General features: G+C 47.8%; 1 long non-coding RNA gene across 1 annotated transcript in view; it reads left to right on the top strand.

Moving 5' to 3' along the window:
* The first annotated feature begins 496 nt into the window (after positions 1 to 496).
* Positions 497 to 13,161, top strand: part of LOC138302084 (uncharacterized) — a 78,038-nt gene continuing 65,373 nt past the window's right edge. Inside the window, exon 1 of the long non-coding RNA XR_011205268.1 lies at positions 497 to 819. This is a non-coding gene — a long non-coding RNA (uncharacterized lncRNA). The remainder of the gene's footprint in view (positions 820 to 13,161) is intronic.

Here is a 13,161-nt window from a genome sequence, read left to right as displayed (position 1 = left end):
CAATTTCATATGCTGTTACTTGAAAGCTAAAGGCCAACAAAATAGTTAATATTTTATTATTTTTAGCCACCTCTTGAACCTTGCCTCGACACTCACTGACCACCTTTAAAGGTCAGCTTGGTAGGGCTTTTGTAAACAGGTTATACATAAACGTGCCGACAAAGTTATGAAACCTTTTGGTTGCGCCCACTTCTCTTCGTCATAAAAATCAAGACTATCGTGATGCGGCTTCACGTCACTAACTTTGTAGCCAGGCAACAACGGCTGAAAACGCCTTCAGTCCTCTGCCCCTGCCCGCCCCGGCCTGGCTCGCGCTCCTCCCCTCACCATCTGTGTGACTCCCCGCCACCTGTGGCGCGTTAAAGGACACAGCACCCAAGGCTTGCTTTTAATTCCCGCCCCTTTCCACTGTCAGCAATGCCCCGTTATTATTCGGGGGCCCCACGCCCTTACAGCTGCCCTCCTAGTGCCACTTGCTGTCCCTGTCCCCGTTTTAACTGCTGCAGGTTCAATTACCCTTGCCCACCCTGCCCCAAGAAGACCTGCCCACCTCCAATTTGCGGTAGGAGTGCTTGCATCGCAGGATGCTGCCCACCGCTCATCCCACCACCACCGGTGTGCCCCGTCTTCACCTGCCTCTGCCCAAGGAAGACCTGCAACCCCTTCTACCCTAATAGTTAAGCGTTTACACTTGATTACCAGGCCTCCATTATATCTAACTTAGGTGCCATCATCATTATCGAATCTTCAGATGCCTCAACAGGGAATAACGACTCCGCGCTTCAAAGAAAAGCCGTCTATCGTGTTGTACACTCATAGGTGATTATCGCCACCTTTCTGCTATTTCTGGTGTTCTTTGTTTGTTTCTATGTTATCTATTTACCCTTTAAAGTTCTTGTGTGGGTTACATTGAGAATCCTCTGAGTCTATGCAGGGCGCTGGAATTATGTGACTCTGCGGCCTCGGGTTTTCTCGTATAATAAAGGATTTGCCACATAAACCATAATCTGTTGCATAATATGCAGATTTTAGCAAAAAAAGTTTGTCGGTCAAACGGATCAAAAGTTATTAAAAACATGGCGATATGTTTGTGCGGATTAGAATGCCCTTCGCAAATGTTAAGTGGTCATATTTCAGTTGCCTATTTATGTGGTTGGTTGTTAAACTGGTACTAAATGGTGAAATATTTCCCCAGACCTTATTACCGCGTGTTACAATGACAAAATAATGAAGTAGAACTACTAAAAAATGTGCCAGGTTATGCTGCATAATTTGCTGTTTTTCTAACCGCATAATTTAACAAACCCTGCCGCATAATTTGGTGCTGTTCTGCCACATAATTCCAGTGGCCCTGGATATGTCCTCAACGTCTTCCATGAGTTTTTGTGACTCTGTCAGGATTTCAGAAGTATTCACCTCTCTAATATTTTTTTTGTTGTCTCACTTGGCAATTCACCATGCTGCTTATACGGCGGCTAACAGCCCTTTGCACTAAAAATTGAATATTCACATGCGCACCTTCTCCATGAGTCTACTGTGATTAATTACCTGCTGCTTCATCTGGTATTGACCTTTCAGTTGTCTCATCAACAATTACATGCACATTACTTGCCACACTCCCAGAGTCGGACTGGTAAAGAAAACAGGGCTGGGCACCAAAATAAAACTCGCCTCCATTAGTGATTTAGAAAGCAAAAAAGTGGCCCATATTTGCAAATTGAGGACGTTTTGAACTTCTAAAGATATGCCATATAAGTGGTTTGAAAGTTAAAAAAGAATACATGGATTTGAACTTGCATCAGGCAATGTTTGTTTTTAATGTCGGGGAAATTAACAGTAAAAAATTGCCCTGTAGACCCTAAAACAGGCTCACAAACACACCTGTCAGACCAGCCCATCGGGCAGTGCCTGATTGCCCTATAAGCCATTCTGACACTTCAACCTTCCGCCCATGCCCTTCTTCTTTGATTGACAAGCCCCATCCTGCTCTTTTCCTAATCTCAGTGTTGCCTAGGGTTCTCCAACCTTTTTTTGTGGCGAGAGCTACTACTGATCAGTGGAAATCATTGTGAGCTACCGAAGGCTAAACAACTTGTGCATTATTACTAGACACCCCCATGCCCAGCTTCCTTGACTTTAAGTTTAATGTCCATTGAGCCAGATACTATGGCTTGAACAAAATACCTTGACTAGGAGCACTATGACAGGGATTTGTCAGTGAGAGAGTGGTCTTTGGGGATGTATGAACATGTGTGCATATGTATGTGATATATGTGTATGGGTAACTGAGAGCCTGTGTCGTGTGTACTTGTCACACAGGACATACCTTTCTCCATATGTGGCACGTTACATGTATAACACAAACGTACATCCATTTTTAGGTTGAGCACGCAAGCGGTTGTAATCTATCTGTGGGCTTTTAACCACGCCCGCCAATCACTATCACTCATTCATGGACTTGCCTTTCAAAAATCCTTTGTTATAATCGGTAAATAGTTTACGTTTGTCCCTCCTTGGGGCAGTTTTGTTACTGCCTTGGCCATCGACCCTGTTACATGGATAATTGTACATTTGCTGATACGTTTGACTGCGAGCAAATTTATTTTTCCTTTTTGTGGCTCATCTTCGCACTCATGGAGGTGGTGGCGCTTCGAATTGGCTTGTTTATGTCAACTGTTATACTTTTCATTTTCAATTTATGTGGCAAGAAAAGTCCAGTTAGGAATTTACAATGCTAATAGCTCTAACTCGAGCAGACGCGAGACCCATGGCATTGCAAAAACTTGTTTTAGATGGGAGAAATTTAAAGTGCAAAAATGTTCATAATGTAGAACATTTTTCTGCACTCTAAATTTCTCCCATTTGAAACATGGCTGAATTTTTCAGTTATAAATATGGCACAGTGTTCTACTGGCCATACTCCTGCTACTCGGAGCAAGAGACCTGCTGCTTGTAAATGCAGCACTTTGAAAACAAATTGAGAAAACTAAGATGAAACTTTATTTGATTATAATGTCACTTTTTGTTTTAAACTTTCTCGGATTTAAAAGCATTGAGAAACATAATGTTTTTCTCACCTTCAATACTGGGTTGGCAAGGACTTTTATTTAAGAGTTAAATAACTTAGTGCTTCAATCCTTCACCTCTGTGCCTTGTGTCATAATTCTGACTTCAGCACAGCTCTTTATCAGGCCCTGCTATCTGCAGCCTGATGATAACAATGTAAAATAAACACAGCCTTCTCTTAACTTTAAAAGGATAAATGTGACCCTGTGCTTATTTAAAAATGAACTTCAGGCTGTGAGCTACTCTGAAGGGGTCTGCGAGTTACTGGTAGCTTCAGATCCACTGGTGGGAGACACCTGCTGTAGCCTATATTTAGATTATTTGCCTCATGGCTTTTTGAATAACTATTTGCATTGTCATGTTGCTGTGTTCTGTCAATGTTCCTGTATGTCTTTGTATATTCCATGGACATGCAGGTTGTATGGCCGCTGACCCTTTCTCACAATTGAACACTTCTTAATTGCTCTTAAAGGCAGTGACATAACGCAAACTGATGCCCCCCCATGTGATGTAAGAATATGATGACAGGCCACTGAGTCACCAATATTTCCCAGACATTCATTCGCCTTGGGCTTGCGCTGAAAGGTCCCCCTAGAGAGTTGGGAGCTCCCAGCACACCCTTTTACACCCCTCCTTAAAGGGTACTTTTCCTGACAAGTGTGGGTTTCTATGTCTGGTGCCAAGATCTGTTTGGCAACATGTAAGGAAATGCCTCCTTGGCATGGTTGCCCCCTGACTTTTTGCCTTTGCTGATGCTATGTTTACAATTGAAAGTGTGCTGAGGCCTGCTAACCAGGCCCCAGCACCAGTGTTCTTTCCCTAACCTGTACTTTTGTATCCACAATTGGCAGACCCTGGCATCCAGATAAGTCCCGTGTAACTGGTACTTCTAGTACCAAGGGCCCTGATGCCAAGGAAGGTCTCTAAGGGCTGCAGCATGTCTTATGCCACCCTGGAGACCTCTCACTCAGCACAGACACACTGCTTGCCAGCTTGTGTGTGCTAGTGAGGACAAAACGAGTAAGTCGACATGGCACTCCCCTCAGGGTGCCATGCCAGCCTCTTACTGCCTATGCAGTATAGGTAAGACACCCCTCTAGCAGGCCTTACAGCCCTAAGGCAGGGTGCACTATACCATAGGTGAGGGTACCAGTGCATGAGCATGGTACCCCTACAGTGTCTAAACAAAACCTTAGACATTGTAAGTGCAGGGTAGCCATAAGAGTATATGGTCTGGGAGTTTGTCAAACACGAACTCCACAGCACCATAATGGCTACACTGAAAACTGGGAAGTTTGGTATCAAACTTCTCAGCACAATAAATGCACACTGATGCCAGTGTACATTTTATTGCAAAATACACCCCAGAGGGCACCTTAGAGGTGCCCCCTGAAACTTAACCGACTATCTGTGTAGGCTGACTAGTTCCAGCAGCCTGCCACACTAGAGACATGTTGCTGGCCCCATGGGGAGAGTGCCTTTGTCACTCTGAGGCCAGTAACAAAGCCTGCACTGGGTGGAGATGCTAACACCTCCCCCAGGCAGGAGCTGTAACACCTGGCGGTGAGCCTCAAAGGCTCACCCCTTTGTCACAGCACCGCAGGACACTCCAGCTAGTGGAGTTGCCCGCCCCCTCCGGCCCGGCCCCCACTTTTGGCGGCAAGGCCGGAGAAAATAATGAGAATAACAAGGAGGAGTCACTGGCCAGTCAGGACAGCCCCTAAGGTGTCCTGAGCTGAGGTGACTCTAACTTTTAGAAATCCTCCATCTTGCAGATGGAGGATTCCCCCAATAGGGTTAGGATTGTGACCCCCTCCCCTTGGGAGGAGGCACAAAGAGGGTGTACCCACCCTCAGGGCTAGTAGCCATTGGCTACTAACCCCCCAGACCTAAACACGCCCTTAAATTTAGTATTTAAGGGCTACCCTGAACCCTAGAAAATTAGATTCCTGCGACAACAAGAAGAAGGACTGCCCAGCTGAAAACCCCTGCAGAGGAAGACCAGAAGACAACAACTGCCTTGGCTCCAGAAACTCACCGGCCTGTCTCCTGCCTTCCAAAGAACTCTGCTCCAGCGACGCCTTCCAAAGGGACCAGCGACCTCTGAATCCTCTGAGGACTGCCCTGCTTCGACGACGACCAGAAACTCCCGAGGACAGCGGACCTGCTCCAAAAAGACTGCAACTTTGTTTCAAGGAGCAGCTTTAAAGACCCCTGCAACTCCCCGCAAGAAGCGTGAGACTTGCAACACTGCACCCGGCGACCCCGACTCGGCTGGTGGAGAACCAACACCTCAGGGAGGACCCCCGGACTACTCTACGACTGTGAGTACCAAAACCTGTCCCCCCTGAGCCCCCACAGCGCCGCCTGCAGAGGGAATCCCGAGGCTTCCCCTGACCGCGACTCTCTGAAACCTAAGTCCCGACGCCTGGAAAAGACCCTGCACCCGCAGCCCCCAGGACCTGAAGGACCGGACTTTCACTGGAGAAGTGACCCCCAGGAGTCCCTCTCCCTTGCCCAAGTGGAGGTTTCCCCGAGGAAGCCCCCCCTTGCCTGCCTGCAGCGCTGAAGAGATCCGTTGATCTCTCATAGACTAACATTGCGAACCCGACGCTTGTTTCTACACTGCACCCGGCCGCCCCCGCGCTGCTGAGGGTGAAATTTCTGTGTGGGCTTGTGTCCCCCCCCGGTGCCCTACAAAACCCCCCTGGTCTGCCCTCCGAAGACGCGGGTACTTACCTGCAAGCAGACCGGAACCGGGGCACCCCCTTCTCTCCATTCTAGCCTATGCGTTTTGGGCACCACTTTGAACTCTGCACCTGACCGGCCCTGAGCTGCTGGTGTGGTGACTTTGGGGTTGCTCTGAACCCCCAACGGTGGGCTACCTTGGACCAAGAACTGAACCCTGTAAGTGTCTTACTTACCTGGTAAAACTAACAAAAACTTACCTCCCCCAGGAACTGTGAAAATTGCACTAAGTGTCCACTTTTGAAATAGCTATTTGTGAATAACTTGAAAAGTATACATGCAATTGAAATGATTCAAAGTTCCTAATGTACTTACCTGCAATACCTTTCAAACAAGATATTACATGTTAAATTTGAACCTGTGGTTCTTAAAATAAACTAAGAAAATATATTTTTCTATAACAAAACCTATTGGCTGGATTTGTCTCTGAGTGTGTGTACCTCATTTATTGTCTATGTGTATGTACAACAAATGCTTAACACTACTCCTTGGATAAGCCTACTGCTCGACCACACTACCACAAAATAGAGCATTAGTATTATCTCTTTTTACCACTATTTTACCTCTAAGGGGAACCCTTGGACTCTGTGCATGCTATTCCTTACTTTGAAATAGCACATACAGAGCCAACTTCCTACATTGGTGGATCAGCGGTGGGGTACAAGACTTTGCATTTGCTGGACTACTCAGCCAATACCTGATCACACGACAAATTCCAAAATTGTCATTAGAAATTGATTTTTGCAATTTGAAAAGTTTTCTAAATTCTTAAAAGACCTGCTAGGGCCTTGTGTTAGATCCTGTTTAGCATTTCTTTTAGAGTTTAAAAGTTTGTAAAAGTTTGAATTAGATTCTAGAACCAGTTGTAGATTCTTAAAAAGTATTCCAACTTTTAGAAGCAAAATGTCTAGCACAGATGTGACTGTGGTGGAACTCGACACCACACCTTACCTCCATCTTAAGATGAGGGATCTAAGGTCACTCTGTAAAATAAAGAAAATAACAATGGGCCCCAAACCTACCAAAATACAGCTCCAGGAGCTTTTGGCAGAGTTTGAAAAGGCCAACCCCTCTGAGGGTGGCAACTCAGAGGAAGAGGATAGTGACTTGGAGGAAAATTCCCCCCTACCAGTCCTATCTAGGGAGAACAGGGTCTCTCAAACCCTGACTCCAAAAATAATAGTCAGAGATGCTGGTTCCCTCACAGGAGAGACCAACACCTCTGAAATCACTGAGGATAACTCCAGTGAAGAGGACATCCAGTTAGCCAGGATGGCCAAAAGATTGGCTTTGGAAAGACAGATCCTAGCCATAGAGAGGGAAAGACAAGAGATGGGCCTAGGACCCATCAATGGTGGCAGCAACATAAATAGGGTCAGAGATTCTCCTGACATGTTGAAAATCCCTAAAGGGATTGTAACTAAATATGAAGATGGTGATGACATCACCAAATGGTTCACAGCTTTTGAGAGGGCTTGTGTAACCAGAAAAGTGAACAGATCTCACTGGGGTGCTCTCCTTTGGGAAATGTTCACAGGAAAGTGTAGGGATAGACTCCTCACACTCTCTGGACAAGATGCAGAATCTTATGACCTCATGAAGGGTACCCTGATTGAGGGCTTTGGATTCTCCACTGAGGAGTATAGGATTAGATTCAGGGGGGCTCAAAAATCCTCGAGCCAGACCTGGGTTGACTTTGTAGACTACTCAGTAAAAACACTAGATGGTTGGATTCAAGGCAGTGGTGTAAGTAATTATGATGGGCTGTACAATTTATTTGTGAAAGAACACCTGTTAAGTAATTGTTTCAATGATAAACTGCATCAGCATCTGGTAGACCTAGGACCAATTTCTCCCCAAGAATTGGGAAAGAAGGCGGACCATTGGGTCAAGACTAGGGTGTCCAAAACTTCCACAGGGGGTGACCAAAAGAAAGGGGTCACAAAACCTCCCCAGGGGAAAGGTGGTGAGACAGCCAAAAATAAAAATAGTCAAGAGTCTTCTAAAGGCCCCCAAAAACCTGCACAGGAGGGTGGGCCCAGAGCCTCTTCACAAAACAATCCTGGGTACAAGGGTAAAAACTTTGATCCCAAAAAGGCCTGGTGTCGAAACTGTAGTCAGTCTGGACACCAAACTGGAGACAAGGCCTGTCCCAAGAAAAGTTCCACTCCAAACTCCAATCCAGGTAACACTGGAATGGCTAGTCTCCAAGTGGGATCAACAGTGTGCCCAGAGCAAATCAGGGTCCACACTGAAGCTACTCTAGTCTCTGAGGGTGGGGTGGATTTAGCCACACTAGCTGCCTGGCCCCCTAACATGCAAAAATACAGGCAGCAGCTCTTTATTAATGGGACAAGTGTAGAGGGCCTGAGGGATACAGGTGCCAGTGTCACCATGGTGACAGAGAAACTGGTTTCCCCTGGCCAATACCTGACTGGAAAAACTTATACAGTCACCAATGCTGACAATCAAACTAAAGCACATCCCATGGCAATGGTAACTTTAGAATGGGGAGGGGTCAATGGCCTGAAACAGGTGGTGGTCTCCTCAAACATCCCAGTAGACTGTCTGCTTGGAAATGACCTGGAGTCCTCAGCATGGGCTGAGGTAGAACTAAAAACCCATGCAGCCATGCTGGGTATCCCTGAACTGGTGTGTGTAAAAACAAGAGCACAGTGCAAGGCACAGGGTGAAAAAGTAGAGCTGGAGTCTGGAAAAATGGCCCAGCCTACCAAGAGAAAAGGAAAGTCAGTTGGGAAACCAACTGCAACACAGTCAGAAAAAGGGAACCTCTCTTCTCAGGAAGAAGTTCTGCCCTCTGAGGGAACTGAGCCTTTGGAGCTTGAACCTTATCAGGTTGAGCTCTTGGGCCCAGGGGGACCCTCAAGGGAGGAGCTGTGTAAGGGACAAGAAACCTGTCCCTCTCTTGAAGGCCTTAGGCAGCAAGCTGCTGAAGAGTCCAAGGGCAAGAAAAATGGAACACATAGGGTCTATTGGGAAGATGGACTCCTGTACACTGAGGCCAGAGACCCCAAACCTGGTGCCACTAGGAGAGTGGTAGTGCCTCAGTCGTTCAGAGAGTTTATTCTGACCTTAGCCCATGATATTCCCCTTGCTGGGCATTTGGGACAAACCAAGACGTGGGAGAGGTTAGTCAACCACTTCTACTGGCCCAATATGTCCCAGAAGGTTAAGGAGTTTTGCCTCTCCTGCCCCACCTGTCAATCCAGTGGTAAGACAGGTGGGCACCCAAAGGCCCCCCTCATTCCACTTCCAGTGGTGGGGGTCCCCTTTGAAAGAGTGGGTGTGGACATAGTTGGTCCACTGGAACCTCCCACAGCCTCAGGAAATATGTACATCCTAGTAGTAGTGGATCATGCTACTAGGTATCCTGAAGCTATTCCCCTTAGGTCGACTACTGCCCCTGCAGTAGCCAAGGCCCTCATTGGTATCTTTACCAGAGTGGGTTTCCCTAAGGAGGTGGTGTCTGACAGAGGTACCAACTTCATGTCAGCATACCTAAAACACATGTGGAATGAGTGTGGAGTGACTTACAAATTCACTACACCATACCATCCACAAACTAATGGCTTAGTTGAGAGATTCAACAAGACATTAAAAGGCATGATCATGGGGCTCCCAGAAAAACTCAAAAGGAGATGGCATGTCCTCTTGCCATGTCTGCTTTTCACTTACAGAGAGGTGCCACAGAAGGGAGTAGGATTCTCACCCTTTGAACTTCTGTTTGGTCACCCTGTAAGGGGACCACTTGCTCTTGTTAAAGAAGGCTGGGAGAGACCTCTTCATGAGCCTAAACAAGACATAGTGGACTATGTACTTGGCCTTCGCTCTAGAATGGCAGAGTACATGGAAAAGGCAACCAAAAACCTTGAGGCCAGCCAACAGCTCCAGAAGTTTTGGTATGACCAAAAGGCTGCACTGGTTGAGTTCCAACCAGGGCAGAAAGTCTGGGTTCTGGAGCCTGTGGCTCCCAGGGCACTCCAGGACAAATGGAGTGGCCCTTACCCAGTGCTAGAAAGGAAGAGTCAGGTCACCTACCTGGTGGACCTGGGCACAAGCAGGAGCCCCAAGAGGGTGATCCATGTGAACCGCCTTAAGCTCTTCCATGACAGGGCTGATGTGAATCTGTTGATGGTAACAGATGAGGATCAGGAGGCAGAGAGTGAACCTCTCCCTGATCTTCTGTCATCAGACCCAAAAGATGGCACAGTAGATGGAGTGATCTACTCAGACACCCTCTCTGGCCAACAGCAAGCTGATTGTAGGAGAGTCCTACAGCAGTTTCCTGAACTCTTCTCCTTAACCCCTGGTCAGACACACCTGTGTACCCATGATGTGGACACAGGAGACAGCATGCCTGTCAAAAACAAAATCTTTAGACAGTCTGACCATGTTAAGGAAAGCATCAAGGTGGAAGTCCACAAGATGCTGGAATTGGGAGTAAGTGAGCGCTCTGACAGCCCCTGGGCTAGCCCAGTGGTCTTAGTCCCCAAACCTCACACCAAAGATGGAAAGAAAGAGATGAGGTTTTGTGTGGACTACAGAGGGCTCAATTCTGTCACCAAGACAGATGCTCATCCAATTCCTAGAGCTGATGAGCTCATAGATAAATTAGGTGCTGCCAAATTCCTAAGTACCTTTGACTTGACAGCAGGGTACTGGCAAATAAAAATGGCACCTGGAGCAAAAGAGAAAACAGCATTCTCCACACCTGATGGGCATTATCAGTTTACTGTTATGCCCTTTGGTTTAAAGAATGCCCCTGCCACCTTCCAAAGGTTGGTGAATCAAGTCCTTGCTGGCTTGGAGTCCTTTAGCACAGCTTATCTTGATGATATTGCTGTCTTTAGCTCCACCTGGCAGGATCACCTGGTCCACCTGAAGAAGGTTTTGAAGGCTCTGCAATCTGCAGGCCTCTCTATCAAGGCATCCAAATGCCAGATAGGGCAGGGAACTGTGGTTTACTTGGGCCACCTGGTAGGTGGAGGCCAAGTTCAGCCACTCCAACCCAAGATCCAGACTATTCTGGACTGGGTAGCTCCAAAAACCCAGACTCAAGTCAGGGCATTCCTTGGCTTGACTGGGTATTACAGGAGGTTTGTGAAGGGATATGGATCCATTGTGACAGCCCTCACTGAACTCACCTCCAAGAAAATGCCCAAGAAAGTGAACTGGACTGTGGAATGCCAACAGGCCTTTGACACCCTGAAACAAGCAATGTGCTCAGCACCAGTTCTAAAAGCTCCAGATTATTCTAAGCAGTTCATTGTGCAGACAGATGCCTCTGAACATGGGATAGGGGCAGTTTTGTCCCAAACAAATGATGATGGCCTTGACCAGCCTGTTGCTTTCATTAGCAGGAGGTTACTCCCCAGGGAGCAGCGTTGGAGTGCCATTGAGAGGGAGGCCTTTGCTGTGGTTTGGTCCCTGAAGAAGCTGAGACCGTACCTCTTTGGGACTCACTTCCTAGTTCAAACTGACCACAGACCTCTCAAATGGCTGATGCAAATGAAAGGTGAAAATCCTAAACTGTTGAGGTGGTCCATCTCCCTACAGGGAATGGACTTTATAGTGGAACACAGACCTGGGACTGCCCATGCCAATGCAGAGGGCCTTTCCAGGTTCTTCCACTTAGAAAATGAAGACTCTCTTGGGAAAGGTTAGTCTCATCCTCTTTCGTTTGGGGGGGGGTTGTGTAAGGAAATGCCTCCTTGGCATGGTTGCCCCCTGACTTTTTGCCTTTGCTGATGCTATGTTTACAATTGAAAGTGTGCTGAGGCCTGCTAACCAGGCCCCAGCACCAGTGTTCTTTCCCTAACCTGTACTTTTGTATCCACAATTGGCAGACCCTGGCATCCAGATAAGTCCCGTGTAACTGGTACTTCTAGTACCAAGGGCCCTGATGCCAAGGAAGGTCTCTAAGGGCTGCAGCATGTCTTATGCCACCCTGGAGACCTCTCACTCAGCACAGACACACTGCTTGCCAGCTTGTGTGTGCTAGTGAGGACAAAACGAGTAAGTCGACATGGCACTCCCCTCAGGGTGCCATGCCAGCCTCTCACTGCCTATGCAGTATAGGTAAGACACCCCTCTAGCAGGCCTTACAGCCCTAAGGCAGGGTGCACTATACCATAGGTGAGGGTACCAGTGCATGAGCATGGTACCCCTACAGTGTCTAAACAAAACCTTAGACATTGTAAGTGCAGGGTAGCCATAAGAGTATATGGTCTGGGAGTTTGTCAAACACGAACTCCACAGCACCATAATGGCTACACTGAAAACTGGGAAGTTTGGTATCAAACTTCTCAGCACAATAAATGCACACTGATGCCAGTGTACATTTTATTGCAAAATACACCCCAGAGGGCACCTTAGAGGTGCCCCCTGAAACTTAACCGACTATCTGTGTAGGCTGACTAGTTCCAGCAGCCTGCCACACTAGAGACATGTTGCTGGCCCCATGGGGAGAGTGCCTTTGTCACTCTGAGGCCAGTAACAAAGCCTGCACTGGGTGGAGATGCTAACACCTCCCCCAGGCAGGAGCTGTAACACCTGGCGGTGAGCCTCAAAGGCTCACCCCTTTGTCACAGCACTGCAGGACACTCCAGCTAGTGGAGTTGCCCGCCCCCTCCGGCCCGGCCCCCACTTTTGGCGGCAAGGCCGGAGAAAATAATGAGAATAACAAGGAGGAGTCACTGGCCAGTCAGGACAGCCCCTAAGGTGTCCTGAGCTGAGGTGACTCTAACTTTTAGAAATCCTCCATCTTGCAGATGGAGGATTCCCCCAATAGGGTTAGGATTGTGACCCCCTCCCCTTGGGAGGAGGCACAAAGAGGGTGTACCCACCCTCAGGGCTAGTAGCCATTGGCTACTAACCCCCCAGACCTAAACACGCCCTTAAATTTAGTATTTAAGGGCTACCCTGAACCCTAGAAAATTAGATTCCTGCGACAACAAGAAGAAGGACTGCCCAGCTGAAAACCCCTGCAGAGGAAGACCAGAAGACAACAACTGCCTTGGCTCCAGAAACTCACCGGCCTGTCTCCTGCCTTCCAAAGAACTCTGCTCCAGCGACGCCTTCCAAAGGGACCAGCGACCTCTGAATCCTCTGAGGACTGCCCTGCTTCGACGACGACCAGAAACTCCCGAGGACAGCGGACCTGCTCCAAAAAGACTGCAACTTTGTTTCAAGGAGCAGCTTTAAAGACCCCTGCAACTCCCCGCAAGAAGCGTGAGACTTGCAACACTGCACCCGGCGACCCCGACTCGGCTGGTGGAGAACCAACACCTCAGGGAGGACCCCCGGACTACTCTACGACTGTGAGTA

Source organism: Pleurodeles waltl, chromosome 6 (assembly GCF_031143425.1).
Source record: "Pleurodeles waltl isolate 20211129_DDA chromosome 6, aPleWal1.hap1.20221129, whole genome shotgun sequence".
Lineage (NCBI taxonomy): Eukaryota > Metazoa > Chordata > Amphibia > Caudata > Salamandridae > Pleurodeles > Pleurodeles waltl.
This window is presented reverse-complemented; position numbering and strand designations above follow the sequence as displayed.